The sequence below is a fragment of the Protopterus annectens genome, chromosome 2.part1 (assembly GCF_019279795.1).
Source record: "Protopterus annectens isolate FY-2018-M chromosome 2.part1, PAN1.0, whole genome shotgun sequence".
NCBI classification, from domain to species: domain Eukaryota; kingdom Metazoa; phylum Chordata; order Ceratodontiformes; family Protopteridae; genus Protopterus; species Protopterus annectens.
In genome coordinates, this window is record NC_056729.1 from 626902531 (window position 1) to 626923559 (window position 21029).

Below are 21029 nucleotides of genomic sequence, written 5' to 3' on the forward strand. Positions count from 1 at the left end.
TTGTTCTTGTACACACACTGGCACCAAAGTTACCCATTCTGTAGACATAAAACTTGCTTGTGATATAAGTAGGACCTGCTGTAGAGACAGGTATGCATCCCAGAGACTACCCCGTCTCTGGAACAGGTTCCCCATCCATGTGAAGCAGAGTTCCTCCCTAATCCAATTCAAGGGTAACTTGGACAATTGGATGGGGAACAGGAAATTCATCCCTTGTTTGGCACCTATGTCTCTAATGAACATAGGCAACCTGTAAATTGGTCATCTCCCAGGCCTTTGCTTGTAAATGTTTCATCTCCCAAGCCCCTGCTTACAGTACTAAGGGTACCAGAACTTGTCAGAGACTTAGGATGCATGGCTAAGCTTACAAAGCCCTTGTGATCATTAGCTAGTAAACACCTATGAACTAGCATGTTTATTCTCCAGTCACCTGGGATACATCTTTCTCTCCATACTGCTATGAGTACCTTCAGGAGCCATTTCTATCCTATCTCATCCATCATTTTGATCATATCTGATGCCACCTCATATGAGCCTGCTGCTTTTCCTGACTTCATTTTCCTTAGTGTGTTTCCTTCTCCTTCTATGGTGAGCTCCTCTTCTTTTTTCATCATAGGTTGGAACTGGGACAGTAAAGTTTCTGTGGGGTTTTCTTCTTTCAGAAGCTGCTCAAAGTATTCCTTCCATCTGTCTTTAATATGCTGTAGACTGTTGTTGGCATCTCATATGAAGGGTGTCTGGCTACCTTCTTTATCTTTCTGTCTTAGCCTTGCAACTTGATAAAAGTTTCTTTGTGCCATCTACTGAGTCATTACCAGATGTCAGCAGAGTGCCTCTAATGCCTTGTTCTTTGCTATTGCAACTCCTCTCTTAGCCCATTTGTTGGCCAAACAGTATCCCTTCCTAGCCTGGTCTATCTTTTCTATCTCCCACTTTTCCTGCACCACTTTTTTCTTTTGGTGACTTCTTCAACTTCTGCATTTCATCACTAGCTTTCCTCATGTACCTTATTTCCTTACCTGGCTTGGTCACATATCTATTCTGTAGTCCTAACACATGCTGTTTTGAGGCGCTGCCATTCTTCTTCATATCCACCTATTTTCTCTTCATCTTGGTGTGTTAGAGTGCTGCGTAATTCCTTGAATTCTTTTGTTTTCTCTCCAGTCAACTTCCAGGTCTTTAGCCTTGTGTGTGTTGACCACAGAGCTTTCTCTGACCACTGTCTGCAGCTGACTGTGGCAACCAGTGGTTTATGCTGTTGAATGACTTTTTCACTGGGGATAACTTTGCAATCACTGATTGTACCCTAGTGCCCTTTCCTTACTAGAAAGAAGTCTACCTGGGTTGCATGTTGGCCACTCTTTTAAGTGACCTTGTGACTGTCTCACTTTCTGAACCATGTTGTAGCTGCTATCAAGTCATTTGTCAGACAGAAGTCAAGAATGGCCTCTCTTCTTTCCTCTTGTTGCCACAGCAATGTGAACCCAGGCAATCCTCATATCCTGTTTTGTCTGTCCTGATATGTGCATTCAGGTCATCCATTTTCAACAACAATTCGTGTTGTCCTGCTTTATCTAGTAGGTCATGCAAATGCTGCCTGAATTCTGTCTTTTCCTCACTATCTCAACCCTGCTGTTGGGCATTGGCTGAGATTACGAATAGTGCCCTATTCTTACACTAAAGTCTGATTGCCATGAGTCTGTCACTAATCCTGATGACATCCCTCACTATTTTCTGAAGCCTCTCCCTCACCATAATTTCCACACCATTCTAGTCTGTCCTCCTCCTGAGTAGTAGACTATGGATCCAAAGCCAAGTGGCTTTGCTGCAGAGGATGTCAGCCTCCTGCTTACCATTATGTCATCCCCTTCCAAGCTGAGCCCTGTCAGTAAAAATATATTGAGTGTTTTATATGTAGCATATGATTAACAGAGCTGTCCCAGGTAGCTGAGCAACTGGACACCAGACAGACAGTAGCTTATAGACCCAGGGCTATTGGTCTTTTATTGTGGGCACATACACCCCTCTCACCATTAGCATGGGTCATAGGTTCATAGATGCTTACTAGGCTAATGACCACAAGGGCCTTTTTAAGCCTAGCCATGCATCCCAAATCTCTGACAAGTTCTGATACCCTTGATAAGTGTAAGCATGGGCCTGGGAGACAAACCATTTACAGGTTACCTGTGTCCATTAGAGACATAGGTGCCAAACCAGGGATGAATTTCTGGTTTCTCATCCAATTGTCCAAGCTGCACTTAAATTGGGTTATGAAGGAACTCTGTTTCACATGGATTGGGAGCCTGTTCCATAGACGGGGTAGTCTCTGGCATACATACCTATCTCTCCAGCAGGTCCTATTTATATCACAGGCAAGGTTTAAGTCTTTAGAATGGGTAATTCTGGTAATGTTTCTTTTGTGGATATGCTGGAAGTCCATCAGAGTTGGGAATGACAATGCCCTGTATGCCAGGCATACATCTACTCTCAAAAGCCCGTAGGAGACAGAATACAGGGACAGAGCCTTGAGGTGGTTTGCATAGGACATTTTACTTACTCCCTGTATTCTTTTAGTGAGGATCCTCAGTGGACATTCCAATTGTTGGGTATGCCTGGTTAGGTACATACCAGAGGGGGCATTGTACTCAATAATAGGTCTGATGAATGCAGAATACTGAGGAACAATGACTTCCTTGGACTTAGATGCCATACTTTTGTTTGTAAGTTGCACAGCATAGAATGATTTCTTCACCACTGTAGACAAGTGATGGTCAAAGGCTAGATTGCTATATATGCGCGTCCCTAAGTCCCTGACAGCTGGATCATCTCTAAGGGGTGTGTTGTCAATATGATAGTTACTAGGGAATGGTGACTTTCCAAAGGATACTATTATGCATTTCTTGGCATTAAGTTTTAGTCCATAGCTCTGACACCAGTTGTTTGTCTGTCTGTGTCAGCCCCTCCTAGAGAACATTTGTGTCAGTGTGAGATTCAGTGATAGCTCCTAATTTGCAATCATCTGCAAACTTAGTCAGTGAAAAAACACTGGCATCGGCCTTGACTTCTGAGAAGTAAATGCCAAAAGGGATCCTTGGTGTAGGCTGAAGAAGGCTGGTTCCTTAACACAATTATCACTGGCAAATACCCATGCCTATTTGACAACAATAATCAACATGACTGAATCACCTAGAACCATATTTTACATCTTTAAGTAGCTAGTCCTAACATGGCATGCAGACCATGATCTGTATTTTTCTATCTTGAGGATACTGTATACCATAATTAATGCTCAAAATGCTTGCTCTATACAAGTCTTCCCCCTATAGACACCATCTAGAGTCTGTGCTGCAGCCCCCATCTCCATTATTGTGTGAATTTGAGATAGAAACACCCAGCATATTTTTGGGAAGGACCCAACAGAGACACAGGGAGAATGCAAACTCTATACAGGCATTGGTCAGACGTCAGGACTGAACCTTATACCTTGTGGTTAGGAGGTGAAGACCTTAACCATTATACTAACTGGTCTCAAGGCACATTATGGTGGTGCAGCTGCTACATGGATGTATGATCACTACAGCATTTGCTGTACACAGGATCCATCCCCACACTGACCATAGCTGTATTCCCAGACTTACAAGAGTGCATTATATGATCAGGGTATTATGAAAGCTAAGTATGCTGCCTAGGAAGGGTGTAATGCTTCCTGAGAGGGGAGGTGTCCAGCAGTTCTGGGTACTTGTTGAGTGTGGGTTCCAGGGCACACTGCACCTGCAGATGTGGTTGCATTGTTTTGTGTGTGTGTGTGTGTGTGTGTGTGTGTGTGTGTGTGTGTGTGTGTGTGTGTGTGTGTGTGTGTGTGTGTGTGTGTGTGTCTGTATATACACATGTGCAGCAGGTGTTTTGAAGATGCAGGCCATGGACATCCCCACCAATAATTACATCCTCTCTGAAGAATGGCACTAGACTATTATCTATTTGTAAGAATGAGGGTGAATTGCAAGGCCATAATCACCTGGCCATGTCATAGGCCTGAAGGCAATGGATTCCACATCTGTGCAGGCAGCCAAGGCATGCTTTAACATACAAACCACCACTGAGTGGCATGGAGGAAGTAGCAGTATGTGAATGCAGTAGCATAGCAAGAGTGGGGCAAATTTGTGATGAATGCCACCAGCCCACTGCTCCCAACACCTGTCTCAATGCTGTATTGAAGTGGTGTCACCCACTGCAGGTGTGTTGACTGGGAATAAGTGTGCTCTCTGAGTTAAGATGCTAGATATATCTGGTCTCTGGGTTCTGAAAAGGTGGGCCTGGGTTCCACAAGTAATAGAGCTGTGTCTCTGGATTTGGGTAGTAGTGTTCCCTCCACAGTCACCAATGCCGACAATGGCACTAAGCCATCAGACAGAAAAATATGCATATGAATATTATAAATATGTGACAATCCCACAACCCTGTGATGTACCAACATATATCAACTAGGCAAAAAATGAAAACAAATGTACCTTGCCTAGTATGCCAGTTGTACCTGTAGAGCAGATATGGCTGTATTGAGCATTCCTGAGCTTATAGGACAAGTATACCACTAAACTGTGTTACTGACATAAGATAATGCTAGCCAGGTACACCCCCTAAAATAAACAGAGTTTGGTACATCTATTTTGGCACACACATCCAGCACTCCATCAGTTATCATGATCCTTTAAGTCTCCACAGACAGAGACAACAGGAACTCCTCCATGGTGGTCAAGTCATACCTTTCAGCTGTCCAGACTTTTACAGAATGTTCAGATTTTGTCTCATATTATTGGTTTGTTCCTCATAGTTTGTGATTTTCAGACAAATCCCTGAGGATTGAAGTCATTAAATACTGACATACATTTGAATTTCATTCAAATTGATATCCTTCAGAAAATGCATGCTAACATAAATCCTGTTATTTTAGCAACTTTGATTAAAATAGAACAACCAGTGCAGCTGAGTTAAAATAGTAATTACTTATTAAATACAGCAGTTAAAATAGATTATCATTCTGCAAGCTGACAGAGTTTGGCTTGAATGAAAATATGTTACTTAGACCTTATTTGAAAGCTCGGAAGATCAGGCATTAATTTGTTGACTTGGTAATTAATTATTTTATAGATGTCGGCTTTTTCTATTTGATGTTTTTAGTTGTAGTTTTTACATATGAAATTGTATTTAAGGCTGTTTTTGTCTGTTGGCTATTTATTCTGAAGAAGTGCTTCTGCACAAAAGTGCTTACTATATTTAACAAATAATCACAATTTTAGCTCAGCTGTGCTGGTCATTCTTCTGTTCTAATCTATGTTCGGTTTTGTGTTGAAAGACCTTTGGTTGTGGTGGATACTTACATATATTCTAGCAACTTTCTATGCTATAACATCAGAAACAGAAACATGAGTAGTATTTAAAATCCATTCCTACTTTTGGGCCTTTATCCCCCCCGTTATTTTAAGCATTATCCAGATTTCTTATGATAAGATGTTGAGAGGTATGGTCATTATGATCTGCAACAGTGGCCCTCTGTCTGTGGCTCTCCTCTCCTGTGTATTGCTATGGACTTTCGGGCAAGCATACAGGATCATGTTGGTGAACTTAAAACACCCAATATGCTCTCCTATAGTGGGGACTGACAACATTCACATCCTTCATCTGCTCACACCACACATAGTCACAAGGCCTGGATGACCTTATCTCTGTCTAGTATACATTGTCTATGCTCATGGAAGGTCTACAGTAGCACTTACACCTCTATCTGGCAAAATTTATCTGGCAATTCCTCTCCTTAGGCATCATGTATCAACCTGTAAGTCTGGGCTTAGAGCTATGGTCAGTGTGGGGATGAATCATATGCACAAGAACAGCTGTAGTGATCATGCATCTATTAAGCAGCTGTAGTACCACAAAGTGCCATGCCTAGAGACAGATCCAGCACTAAGTGACCTACAAGGGCTGGGGGGGGGGGGGTAGCTGTAGGGGTGGATAAAAAATAAAAATCTCCTCTGTAAAGAAAAGAAGTTTGAACATGCCCATAAACACAACAGGAATTAGGACCTCCTAAGAGATTTTCTGCAAGAACACAGTAAGGCTTTAGGACTTCATGGGAGACTTTTTGCAGGAATACCAAGCCCCATAAACCTCAAAGTTGCCCTAATGGAAACTGTGGGAGATATTAACAAATGGCAGAGCAGCCAATGATTCAGATATAGTGTTTGCAGGACTGAAGCTGAAATAGTACAACTTTCAAACACCAGAGAAGCCAGAGACTGAAGCTGAAATGGAACAGAAGGAGGGTGGCCTAATGGTTAAGTTGTTTGCCTTACAAACACAAGGTGCAGGGTTTGAGTCTCACAAAAGATAATTGGCTAGGCTTAAAATGGCTTGCAAGTGCAGTTAGTTTAGTACTAATCTATGAACCTATGGAATGGCTGTAGGGGGGGTGCTCTATAACCTTGCATAATGCCCCAATTGACCATGATCTGGGTATGGCCATGCCTAACATACCCAAATACCACAAGTCCAGTCCCAATAGAATTTCTGTAGGACAACACTGGGACAGACTGTTTTGTGAGATGCAGCCTGTCAGCTGTCTGTTCACCTGTCACCAATAAGTTACAGCCATCACGTGATCCATATGTCCGCCCATCCGTATTAGTTACCACCTCACCCTGTTATGTGTGTTTCATTTCTGATACACAGGAGCAATCATTGTGCATTGCAATACAGTCCTCTTTGTCTGAGACACATTCTAAGGGTCATAGTGCACCAAACACAGCCCACAGCCAGTACCTTGTCTGACCCCATTCCAGGGGATATAGAAAACCTTATGCTGCCCCCATATGGAATATGTTGGTGGTCTACTGCTGTTTGCACCTAAACCCTGCCCTTAGTCATACATTGCTGCAGCCCTTCATGTGCTCCCCTCATAATTGTCAGCAGGTGGCTATGGAGACCACCAAAAAGTCTTACAGTTATCCAGTCAGTCTCCCCACCTGCCTATAGGCCGTTTACCCTCATCCTACCAGATGTGCCATGCTCCTGTATTCTGTACAGCGTAGTGGTCAGCTGGTGCAGAGATGCATCACAGCCCTCTACCTGCTCTTCCACATTTCATCAGCATATGGCTGTAGGGCAACCCATCTCACAGAATAACAAAAGAGTAGTTGTGTTGTCCAGTCATTCTCCCTAATTGCAACTGGCTTGCATACTCTTACCACATTAGGTGAAGAATAGTAATCTCTTCTGTAGACCAACTGCAGTTTCCACTGCCTATTCCTACAAATGTAGGTAGTGAGATTAGAACAGAAATGGACACATTTTATCATGCAGTTCTAAGGTTCACAGAGCAACAACTATGTTAATGAAGCAATGTAGGGTAACTGCTTATGAACTGCACATTTAATATAATGTACTCCAGTGCTAGACTGCACTGTGAAGCTCTTGCCTGCCCAAGCACATGCATTAAAGGCTGTGAAGTACACTGTGCATGTGCGGGCAAGTCCATGATCTCTAATGGGCTGTGAGTTTATTTGTCAGCCTCAGGACCCCTATGGGAACTACTCCACAATCATGGACACCAATGCGGGTTGTACAACACCCTAAAATTTAGGCCACTGTGTTCATCCCATCACAGTGGCACAATGGTTGGTAATATTAAACTCGGTAGTGGCAAAGGACACTACCTCTGCTACAAATCGTTGCATGTCTTGTGATATGCACAACATGCAACATGCAATATGCGACACACATTTGCTACTGTTCTCCTCTAGATAATAACCTGAGAAGGGCCATGGCTTCTGAAGATGCTCAGTGAGGAATGGCTCCTGCATAGTGCAAGAAAGAAACCAAAATCTTTCTGTACATCCTGCACTAGATGTCCCTGTTGGAGGACTGCTGTAAGAGCCCTCAAGATGCCTGTCTTTCCAATGTGGTGAGTGATGGTATGGATATTGCTCGCTCCGGCAAGCAGCGCTAACACTGATACAACAACCTAAAAAAGTACAAAATGGGAAGAAGAAGTTAGCAACAGGGAATCAAAGTTCTGCAGTATCACAAACAAGTCATTACTTGTAGTTGGATAAGCATATTTAATAATAATAATTAAGATCCTTAGAGAGCATTAGCCTAATAAATACCTATGAACCTATAATTGTTCAAAAATATGGAGGATTGTGAGTCATGGACATCTTTTTTTTTTTTTTTATCAACTGGTAAGATAGAAGACAATAGGCTTTGCCAGAATCACCAAGCAAAACTGTTCATCTATAGGGGAATATGCATGGTATTGATGTTATATCTTGGTATTTGTTAGATTTTCATTTCATTTCCATTGATTACACTGATACTAATTATTTTAACCATTGCTTTGTTTTGCATTATGTGTTACGTAATACTTTGTCAATAAGTCTAAACTGTTCTACCATGCATACTACCACCACCAGTGATTCCCACTGTTGCCATTGTAATGCATGGTGATCAGGAAGTAGGTGTTTTTCACTATCCTGGGTGTCATAATCTGTTATGGACTTGGGCCTGATTGTTTGCTTTTTTTCAATTCTATATCAATGGCATTATCTCTGCCATTAACTCTTTACAGCCTAGTTACACCTTCAAGCTTTTCTATTACATCCTACTGATGCCTCTAAATGTCTAATATGGCCTGTTCACATTTGCCTTAAAAGTTCAAAACCAAGCTACATACAATATATTGAAATGTTTTATCTAAATCTAAAAGCTTAAATGATGGGAAATGTAACTGCAGTAGGTATTTGACCTCTGTCAAGTGCTGAGTAAGAGATATTAATAATTCATATACTATTTATTTTTATTGCTATAATTTTCATATTTTTCAAAATATCTGAAAATCTAGATAACACAGAAATAACAGTTTAGCCTCATATGATATGAAAGCTCACAAATGGATGAACAAACTGCTGCTGACAAAATGTGTGTGTGTGTGTGTGTGTGTGTGTGTGTGTGTGTGTGTGTGTGTGTGTGTTTGTGCATGTATATATATTTATATATATATATATATATATATATATATATATATATATATATATCTACCTATATCTATATATATATATATATATATATATATATATATATGTGTGTATATGTATATATATATATATATATATATATATATATATATATATATATATATATATATATATATATGTATATATATATATATATATATATATATATATATATATATATATATATATAGCTTGAGGGTTGCAGATATCTAAAATGTGTTTATTATGACTTTTAAAATCCAGTTTAAGACCGAGAATCTGAAGAACTCTACCATTGTAAACATTTGTTTGTGCTGAACAGTTTGCCATTTACATTTCTTTAGTAATTCTTATGGTTGCAGTGATATGAACATTTGTTTGAAATGTGACACTATAACTTGATCTTTTTAAAAGCTCAGTATGTAATTTTAGGGAGCTAAGAATACAAACATCCAGAGGTACATTGGAGTGAATGGTACCCAGGTCTGTCTGCTGTGTCTTACTCTTTCACTGTCCATTCAAGTTCCCCTATCTGCTGCTTACATCTGGCATATCACAGCCATGAATTGGATAGGCTTTCAGTTAATGTTTCATTGTGACTGTCCTACAGTATGTCATGGAACATTATTGCCACCAGGTATCCATGTCCCATAAGTATTTTTAAACATCTGTGACTGTGTCTTCACGGCATGGTTTCCATGTTGTTATGCAGAGTACTGTCTGCTAGGACAGGTCTGTCACATGATGGTAAGACCACATATGCTGGCCACTTCTGGGTCCTGATGTTGTTCAGCCTATCTTCCCTGGAACTTGCGGTCACTCTTTGCAACTCATGCACTGTTCCCATGCTACACACACATGCAGGCAGACTGGTTAGGTGCCATTTAATCTTAACCCTTGTCACACACACTGCTGAATTGCCATTTTTGTGTCTTTTATGTTGTGTTTTGTTTGCCATTGCATGGTTAACAGAACTTTACTCCTCCGAGAATTGCACTGCCTCCTAATGTAGCACACATTAGTGATTACTGCTTTTTCTTTTGTGTTTTTCTGATTTTTAATATTATTGTTGTCCTCTTTACTTGTATTTTAATTTGTTCTTTTTTGTTTTGCTTCTCTGTTTACATTCACATTTTATACAGTGTCCACTGCTGCACTAGATATGATGAAGCATTGATCACATGCCTTTCCATTCCCTGTTGGGTCCGTGGCTGTCTCCAGGCCAGCTTCTTTGCAGGGTAATGTAGATCATCAAGCAGTGGGTAGCCTGGATAGTTCCATGGTGCACTTTGATAGCCTATGGTGGTCTGTCTCTAGTGGGGGGGGTGCAGAATCCCTCTATGAAGAGCACTACCGGCAGGTCCTGGTGTGGTACCTCACTTAAGGTTGAAGGTATGGTATCTGTCTTGATGGACCACAGCTTGGAATGTGTTTTCATGTGACTTTCACATCTGCACAGCTGCCTGTCACTGACAAATCAGCCAACAGTGGTTGTGCCCAGTAATGCTGGTGGTCACAAATGTGATTGACCTCAAATTGGGAGTGGCACTGAGCAGCATGACATTCAGATGACACCCACACCCTATTCTCCATTAGGATTTCCATGTCCTGTCATTGTGTGTCACTTCTGCCTAGTTTGTAGTCCAGTCCTCCCCATCAAAATCTGTCCTCTGTTTCTGTTTGCAGTGGTTATATTCCCCATCACATTTGTGTTAGGACATCCACTGCTTACCTTTGTCTCTTGTCTTTGTGAGTTTGTTCTTGCGTCCATAACATTACCCTCTATCCTGCTCATACATTTCCCTTGCTTAATGCCTCTCTACCCTTCATGGAAATATGAAAAAATAATGGGCATTCGTCCCTACAAAGATTCCATGCCATTCTTACTTTTACCTTCCCTTTCTTTGTCTTCCTCTGCTTGCTCTTCCCCCTTTCTGCCACTTTTAGTGTGTCCATTTCCTTCCCTTTTATATGGGAAAATAATTGCATGGACTTTGCTGTGTTGCCCTTACCTGGACTCTCAGCTGTTCTTGCAGTGATGCATTATTGTTAGCAGGCTACAAATGTGCTGCAGGGTTCATGGTCATATGGCCACTATTGCACTGTCCTGGTTACTGTGTGACCTGATGAGTTTTTGCTTAAGGGTTATCTCGTTAGTCTTTCACTGTTGTACAATGACACTCCTACTACATGGTTAATCAGCTTGTCTATCTTGTGCTACTTCATCTATGGTATATGGCATTTATGTGACCATGCAAGTCATCTTTTTGACTTGAGCTTGTAAGTTAATGACTGACTTGTTCTAATTCTAAAGGCAAGGTTCTTCTAAATATATTTGTCGCTTTCCTCTACTTTTGATATTTATTTTTAGCTTTAAATTCCCAGATCTGATGACATATCCCAAAGGTACATTCCATGCATATATTTTAAAGACAGCCTTTTGAACAAAACTTCACCCTAAATAACCAATAAAAAACTAGAATACAATAACAGTTATTAAGGGCTTTCAAAAAGTTAAGTTGTCAAGCCCTGAGTTTTTTCCGCCTAGTAAACAACTATTGCACCTTTTCAGATCATGTTAGCTACTTTCTTTGATAGTTAATAATCAGTCATATCAATTAAGTTTACACTAATGCAGAGTTCTACCTACAGTGGATGTACATACAATGGCTTCCAGAATATTCTTTGCTGAATTTGATAGATTCACACAATCATCCTTCAAATTGTTGTCTACCGATGACCTTGGATCTTTACTAATTGTGTCATATGATATGACTTTTTAACAATTTATTTTATAATAATGATTTTTTTATCATTTTCCTCGAAGCTCATGATTTTACATCTATTTATATTTAAAATGAATTTATTGTTACTTCATTAATGTGCATTTTTGTAGACCATATTTAATCCCACATGTAGTTTTTCATGCAGTAATTGCTTTGCCCAATTTGCAAACATCAGCATATATTTCACACATTTAGCTCTGAGAAACATAGTGCAATAAAAAGTGCCCTAGTACAGACTCCAGTGAGACATTGCTGGTAAAATCATCATGACAGATAAGTAATCAACATCCAGGACTTGCTGCTTCCTGTTGCTTAACCACTGCTTTTCCTAGTGAACTGCATATGGTTTGACATTTAATGCATTTTGTTTATTATGCACTCCCTTATGGTAAACATTCTTAACTGATTTTAATAGTGAAAGTTAAGCAGCATGTGTTGTTAGTGCTTTACATAGCATGGCTGTTTGCTCTTCAAAGAATAACCACAATATCTAGAAAGCAAACTCTCCTCTTACCAGACATATACTATTCAATACCTATCAGAATACAGGCTGCAGTCACAATTACTACAGCTATACACTTCCAGCCTATTGGAGCCAACCAAATTTTACACATCCAATACAATTCTTGCGATAACCAAATGTTTGGCATTGACAAATGATTGTTTTATATTCTGTTGTGGTCCTTCTCACCTGACCATCTAACCAGGAACACTGAAAACTGACTTTTTTGTTCCCCATTTCTTGGTTAGGCAGAACAATTTTTGATGTGGAGGGACAAGTTAACCTGTGATGGGCCATCATCCTGGACAGCTCAGCTTTTTATGGTTTGTAACCATCATTTATGCTGACAACTGCTTCAGGATGTGACATTTAGGAGGTGTAATGTAAAGACATTTCTCACTTATGTAAGATGGCAATATTCACTGGTAGCTCTTCCCTTCTTAGGTAATTGATACATGTTCATCATATTGATCATTGCTTCAGTAGCCTAAGCTATAAGGATATAACAGCTGGCTAGCTTCCAAAGCTTCAAGGCACCGTCCATGCACTCAAACTGTCTTGAAGCTTGGGCTAAGCTGACTAAAAGACAATTTTGAGTGTGAAGCACTTTACAGATTTACTGACACTGATGAACAAGCACCTCTGAAGCTTTTGAGGATTGGTCAGCTTGTGCTATTGCTTTGCAGGGCAAATATGTTACCTTAGGGGATAAAAACTTCAATGTTTTTATTTGTGTTGCTGTTTTATCATGTTCTACTTCAGGAAAGTTATTTTAAAGCTAGGAGTGTTGTGTTGTTAATGGAATGTCATGAGACTGTAATGTACTTTTAAATGGAGTGCTCATTTTTCCCGACATTTTAAAAGTGGTATAAAATAACTGAAAATATTTTTTTCTGTGGAGAAATTGTGTTTATTTTACTTTTGCATGACTAGCATGGTGTTTTAAAGTTCTTTTTTACTATGTTTTTCTGTCACAAAGTAACTTTTGTAGCCAGGTGGCATTTACTGGCATTTGCTGCTTGTCTTCCCTGGGAAAGAGGCACCATTTTCGGTTTGACCATGAAAAAAGACTACAGGTCCCTCTGTTGGTCTTCTTCCAACCTCAAAAAGAAAAGAAAAAGCAGCCTTTGTCATGGCAGCAGGCTAGTAATTTCCCCAGCTGCAAGTGGGTGACTCTGATGTGGTCATTTGTTGTACCTCAGACCAGAGTTCTTTCACCCTGCATACCTCTGGTGTAGCACCTACAGCTAGTATGGATCAGGGGTTAGTCCTGTCTTCTGTGGCTGTTGGGGTCTCCTCAGTGGGCAAGGGAGAGTCACCCTTGTCAGTCTTGTGACAGGTAACAGAGAAAGTTTTCCTGAAGTGTCAGAATGCTGTACCCGTCCCTGGCGGAGCTGCTACTGCCATTAATAACACAGGTGTCCCCTTTTTCCTGTCAAAATCAAACAGAAAACTAAGCATGTATCTATTCCACTTCACATTTCTTTGGAAAGGATTACTTTACTGGGTCTGGCTCAGGAGTTAATTCAGGCTGTTGATCCATTTTATAGAGTACTTTCTGGTAAAAGAAAGGGGGGTACCTGCTTTCCTGAAGAGATTCAAGATTCTGAATCTGAACAGGAAGATGCAGGTATGGATACAGGGTTTTTATACAGATTTCTGATTCAGACTTGGAGAAGAGCTCAGTTTCTGATTCTGCATATGGTGGGGGGTCTCCTTCTCTGAGACTAGAATGTGCTAATATTTTCATTGGGAGAACACTGAGGTTTCTCGGTCCCTCAGAAAATACTATGAGTTGTTATGGAAGGGTTTCCAGATCTTATACCCATTCCTGCAGTTCTGTCTGTTTTAGTGGATGTGTGTATTACTGCCAGCAACTTTTCTGGTAGTCACCAGCTGTCCATAAAAAGGCAGATAGTAAAGTTCCTCAGTCTTTTAAATTTTTATACACTGTTCCCAAACCAGACCCAGAATCTATAGCTCTAGTTGATCCCACTGCTGCTAAACACTTACTCAATTCCAGTCCTACTGTTTTTGATCAGGATGGAAACATTATTGACAGGTATGAGAAAAAAGGAGTATACTTACAACTTTGATTCTCAGAATTTTGAATTGTCAGGCTCATATGTTAAGGTTTGTTCTGACTAATTGTGAAAGTATGATGAATGTTTTATTTGCAGTTTCTTCTTGTGGGGAAACACCTGCTTTAAATAACTTAAGTTTTATTTATTACATAGGTAAACTCATTTTTTACAATGTGTGTATGTCTACACTCTCAAAACCTCCCAGATTATGTTAGAAATTAGATTTTAAATTCACCCTTGGATAGAGATTGTGTTTGCCCCCTCTGCTGCAGATGTAATTAAAAAATGTGATGAAAGCAGTAAGCAGTAAGCTGAGCCAAGGAATCTCTAAAATGTTTGTCTTCTTTTTGCAAGAGATTTTCTATTTCCACATCCAGTTTTGGCAAAAAGCAGACTAAAGAGTCTCAACAAAATACAGGCAAACAGATAGTTAAGAAAAATTACAAGGAGGTTCCAAAAAGAAGTCTTGAACCTTCCAAAACCACGGACAGTCAAATAAATTGGTTCTGAAAATCATTTAGCAAGGTTACAGGTGGCAGTTGAGGAGATTTCTGTAGGGGGGGGGCATTTCTCATCATCTAGATCAGACTATTTTTGTTCTCATCTATTCTTCATCACATGCTGTTCCAAGGAGTGATAGAAACAGTTTCTCCTTCCCAGGTGGCAAAGTGTTTTTATTCAAGGATGTTCCAAGAGCCCAAGGAAAAAAATACTAGGAGACCCGTTCTGGATCTTTCTTTCCTAAATCTGTTTGTGATAGAGCCCAAGTTCAAAGTAATGCCAATTCACAACCTGTTACCTGTTCTTCCTATTTCAAATTTACTGGTAACACTAGACTTAAATATACTTATCATCACATCCCTATTCATTCAGACTTCAGATGTTTCCTAGGATTTTGTGTGTCTGGATCACATTATCAGTTCTATGTCTTACCCTTTGGACTATCCACTGCACCAAGAGTGTTTGCAAAGTATCTAGATCTATTTATGGTTCACTGCAGGCTACAGCACATCCACACTTTTCCATATTTGGACAACTTGCTTATCTTTGCGGAGACTTTTTCAAAGTTTCAAGAATCTCTCTCTCTCTCTCTCTCTCTCTCTCTCTCTCTCTCTCTTTCTCCCAAGAGATCTCTCACACAAGCTGGGATTCCAAGAGAATACTCAAAAGTCTTGACTCATTCACATAGGACTTTGTTCCTGGGATGTCAACTAGACACTTCAATTCAAAGAGCTTTTGTTCCACAGTTAAAAGTAGATCTATATCTAGATCTATTTCTATGGTTTCAGACTTTGGTCACTGTGAGGGAATACCTCCGGATTTGAGCTCTCTTGGCATTTACGATTCTCATGATGCCCCTGGCAAGACTCCACATGAAAATAATTCACTGGTATCTGAAATCTTTTTGGTCCCAACACCAACACCCTTTATCTTTTCAAATCCCAGAGCTGGGGTTTGTCTGAATAAAAAATATTTGGTAGAGACAACAGATATCTGTAAATCCAGGTTTCCCCTTTTCCCTTTGTAGGGGGTGGAACACCAAGGACAGATGCAAGCACATAAATATTAAGGAGATGCTTTCCCTGATCAAGACACACAACTCTGTGAACCATCTTCAGTCCCTGGGCTCTCTTCAAGTGATTACAGACAATACCAGAAGCAAGCAAGGGGGAAACCCGTCATATCCCCTTTGTAGACTAGACATGTTAGCTTGAGATATAACATCACAGTACAATCTCACTCTGCAGGCATCCTACATTCCATCACAGCACAATTATGTGGTTGACAAGTTGAGCAGGACCAGGGCAAACCCTCATAAATAGAAACTAGACTGGGGGGGGGTCTTCCAGGGTTTCAGCCATCTGTGGGGTGTTCCTCAAGTAGACCTCATTTCCTCCTCTCTGAAAAATCAATCAGCAAGATTCTGTTCCAAGATTCCATGCAAGAAGGCCTGGAAGACAGATGCGTTTTCTTTTCCATGAACAGGAATGTTCCTATATGCTTTTCCTCTGTTTCTACTAACATCAAGGTTACTTCTGAAGATTCAGAAGGGCTCCCCCAAGATCATTGCGGTGACTCCTTTCTGGCGCAAGCAACCATGGCTCTCTTTAGGAAATGGCCAGGAGCAATTACCACAGACTGCATCTACTCAAACAAGAACAGGGGGTGTTTGATACACCCTGATACCAATCAACTTCATATGACTGCCTGGATGACAGGGTCTTAATTCCTTTAGGCACCTGTTTACTGAGGATGTGCAACAGGTACCAATGGTGGCAATAAGGAAAACAAAAAAATGCACAGAGTTCAGCTCCAGTTATTTATTCAGCCACCACTGATCTGGTACCTTGTCCATTCACCTTCAGGGATCTGAATAACAGTCAAAAAGCTTTGCTTTATATACATATGCAAACAAGCATCCCTAATAATTATTCAATTATGCAATTAATAAAAATCTCTTTCCCTTACATTTTTCTATAACAGTGGTGGCTGAATAAATAACTGGAGCTAAACTGCATTATTTTGTTTTTTGTTTTCTTTATTAGTATTTAAGTCAAGTTTGTTTTTTATACTAATGGAGGCAAGAAATATAGCCCTGGATTTACTATTCCTCTGTGCAGGACTAGCTTAGTCCTCCATGGAGGCGGCCGTTTAGGAGCAGGATGGCAGCGTGCCATGCATAGTAATGAGGCGTGCTGCCTGAGCTCCTAGGTTTACATGGAGCGTGTAAGAGTGCAGGGAGTGTGTCTGGGAGCAGAGCTCTCAGAATATACACTCCCCCGCAATGAAGAACAGCTGAAAAGGGTATGAAATGAGCAAGACTGCTCATAGGTGACCGCATATCCCCACCAACAGTCCCCCTTGTGTACAACAGCAACATTTTACATACATAAAATAAAGAAACCCTTTATTTTTTTTTAAATCCGATTAAAGCTAACCATAGGTGCACAGGTGTGTCCATCGCTTAGCTACAGTTAATGCACCTTAAATGGCTGAAGAGGAAAATAAGGAAGATATATGCAAATGAAGCAGTATAGCAATAGTGTAGTGGGCAGAGCATTCACCTTAGGAGCAGGCATTCCTGGTTTGTGTCCCACTGCAGCAGATTCCATTTTCCATGGCAAAGCACGTTATGAGTAATATTTATGTTGCATAACCCACTAAATAACATATTTTTATGAACTGGAGTACTGCAATAAATGCACATGTGAGGTGTCAGTGTCATAATGAATAAGGCACTAGTAAGCAGGTTTAAGCACAAATAAGCAGTAGTAAGCATATTTAAGCACTAGTAAGCGGGCTTAAGCCCGCTTGCGCAGTGGTAAGCAATGCCTACACTGGTTAAGCAATTCTAAAGCTAACACAGTGTAAGCAGATATAACGCCAGGTTAGCAGTGCTTACCATCGCGCAAACCTGCTTACAACTGCTCAAAAGTGCCTTAATCACTCTGTATCCAATGGCCCTGGTTCTGCCCGTCAACAAAAGAAATAGCCATGCAGGTTTCGAACCCAGGACCCTGTACACCATAGTCACAGTAGTTAACCACCAAGCCATAACAGAAGTACAGAAGAATGAGGTGTCAGCAAACAAGTCTTCACCATAGTAAAACCAAACTGGACCTGTGAAAGGAATTGGTATACAGACATATGTGCCTTAACCCACTACATAACATAAATATGTGAACCAGAGTATAGCAGTAAGGCCAGAAGTCAGGTGTAATTGTAATAGAGTGTTGAAGTCTCCAATAAAACACAAGGACCCATTACAGTGTACGTACATATGAATCATGGATACCAGGCATACATATAAGGTGTAATGAATAATAACTCAATGCCAAAAAGGCATTATAATGCAAAGCCTAATGTAAGCGATGCTAAGCATGGCACAGGCCAGCTTAGGAGGTGTAAGCAATATGTAGGCCAGCTAACTCTTTGTGCCCAGTGGTATACCCCTTTAAACAATGCCAACCATAGGTAAGCAGGTTTGCCCATAGCTTAGCCTTTTCAAAACTGGCCAATCATGGAACAGTGCGAGAAATCGGCACTACATAAACCCAAGAGGCAGGAATATGTTGGCAGAAAAAAGACAGAAAATCCACCCAAAGATGGCCAAACAACGAAATCCACAAGTGTTCCAATTAAAAAATAGTAGTAATACTTTTAAAAAAATCTCAAACTGAAAAAAAAATGAAAATAAAAAGCTCAAACTTGTTGATGATGATGATATCTTTTAAGAGTTGCTGTGTCTTCTCCTCAGATAAGACACTTACTAGACTTCATTCTTTTTTATATATATATGAAATTCTACTGTGTTTACTCCAATCCCGCTGATGAATTGCATCAGCATCCATCTTGTTCTTTCAGATTTGTTTTAATTTGCATATAATCAACTCTATGCTTGTTTCCCTTCTTTATTAGGTTTATGTAAATTAGATGTTCCGTTGATGTGATTTGTATTGATTGTATATATATTATAATTGATGAGTGATGAGTCATGAGCAAAGTTCCTTTACCCTTTTCCTAAATTATTCAATGTATAACAGAATGAAATGAAACAGTATTCTAAAATAAAAAAAGAAACAAATTCATATATAATCTTCAAGAAACAAGTAAATATAACTGAAAATTCTCTAATATATATATAACTATCTAATGCTATGCAGGTGGAATCAAACTAATGATCATTAACATAAATAATCTCAATTATATCCTGATACAATAAGTAAATACATCAACTAAATTGTATCACATTTCAAAAATACAAAAAATGCCTCAAAAATGTTTAAGTCTAAAATATCAAAGTCTGCCAAAAAACAATTTCCAAAATGAATCAAAACGCAATTCTTTCACTTTCCAATTTTTTTTTTCCAATTCAATTTTTCTTTTATCTTTATCTTGAAGTTTTTTTTGATTTTTTTTACGAGACAGTTTATTTTCAAGTTTTTTTTTATTTTTTTTTTGTTTTTTTTTTTTTATTTTTTATTTTTGAAGTTAATTGCATTTTAATTTTTATTTTTTAATTGTTTATTGGTTTTCTGTTGGATTTCTGTTTTTTGGTCTTTTTTTTGTTGTTTGTTTTTTGTTTTGTTAAGAGGCATGAATACAGCTCATAACTGATTGTAGCTTCCCCTTGCAGGCACAATGGTAGTAAGGGGAGAAGGTGTGCACTTTTGATTGCAGCGCTGGTGCTTCCAGGAGTCCAAGGTCATGGCAGGACTCCTTGTCAAAGACCATGAACAGAGACTGCTGCAGGGCCAGTACCAGGGCTCCCAATATAAGATGGAGGCCTGGGACCATCTAGCCCCTGACCTCACCAGTGCAACTGGCATACCCCGAACTGGTGAGTAGGTCAGGCACCACTATGCTGACCTGAAGTGGCATAAGGGGGACCTCCTGGAGGAGTGACTCCAAGAGGCAAGAGCGGCAAGGGATGTTCCAGTCGTGTGTAAGTATCACCCTAGTATGTGTGTAATAATTGCCAGCTCAGGTATATCATGGATAGGTATGGCTAAATATTCCTCTAATGTCCTCCACAGCTGCAGTGGAGTGGGCCATGAACCAGGAGGCCCACATCAGTCGCCAGGCAAGGTTAAGACACAAGGCCGGTCAGTAATACTCACACATTTACTGTCATAGGAAATAAAACTAAAAGTAGTAATAAATTAATTGCCTGTATAAAATCTATATTGTTCAAGGCAAGTACTGCATACACTAGAGAATATGGCAGGAAGTGTCTCATATTGTTTGTATGTCAATAAAATTGTAATGGGCTGATAAAACAGGTCTAACTGCTAGACTGCATGTGTATATTCTGGTATCATATGATAATATAAATTTGCAATCATGTAATAGTACAGTTGTAGTAAGCAGTCTGTTACCCACACCGTGCACCATAAATTGAATGTGTAGGAATGCCTGTATATGATAGGTGTAATCCCCAGAGGCCACTTAGTACAACTGAGAGACACATAAACAGTAAACAGGGAAAATGCAAACAACAAAAACTGAATAGCACATGCAGCTGAGACGGGAACTGTTTTTTTTTAGCACACACAGCCACGGTTTGAATCCTGCTAGTGGTAGTAGTCTGCATACAGAATCATGCCCCACAACTGTACAGATATGTCAAGAATGTCCAGTAAAGTGGCCAATATCTGTTGCCTATCAACATGTCCCCCTGGGAAATCAGTGGGATGATCCCAGATGTATAGGTAGCAAGCAGGAAATACAACTTATTGACACACATCTATGAGAACAAAGCTGGCTCACTAGCAACTCCCCAATACCTTATGTGAGTAACAAGCCACATATGTCCCATTTACACCACAACTTGTCAAGCTGTGGTCAGAGTGTGTACAGTAACAGAGTGAGATGTATGTGCATAATAGTAATGTGGAATCTGGTACTGTGTGTGGGAACATTCAGGTAGTGCTAATAAACAATCCTCCCACAGGTCTGTCGGATACCAACACTGTGCCCAGAAATACAAGAATGATCTGCAGTTTCTCTGAATAATGTGGTATTATACATCACTGTCACCCACACTGTCCGACAACATATAACTGTCTAGGAAATCTGTATATGAGTGTTGTAATACAAGGTCAGAATGTAA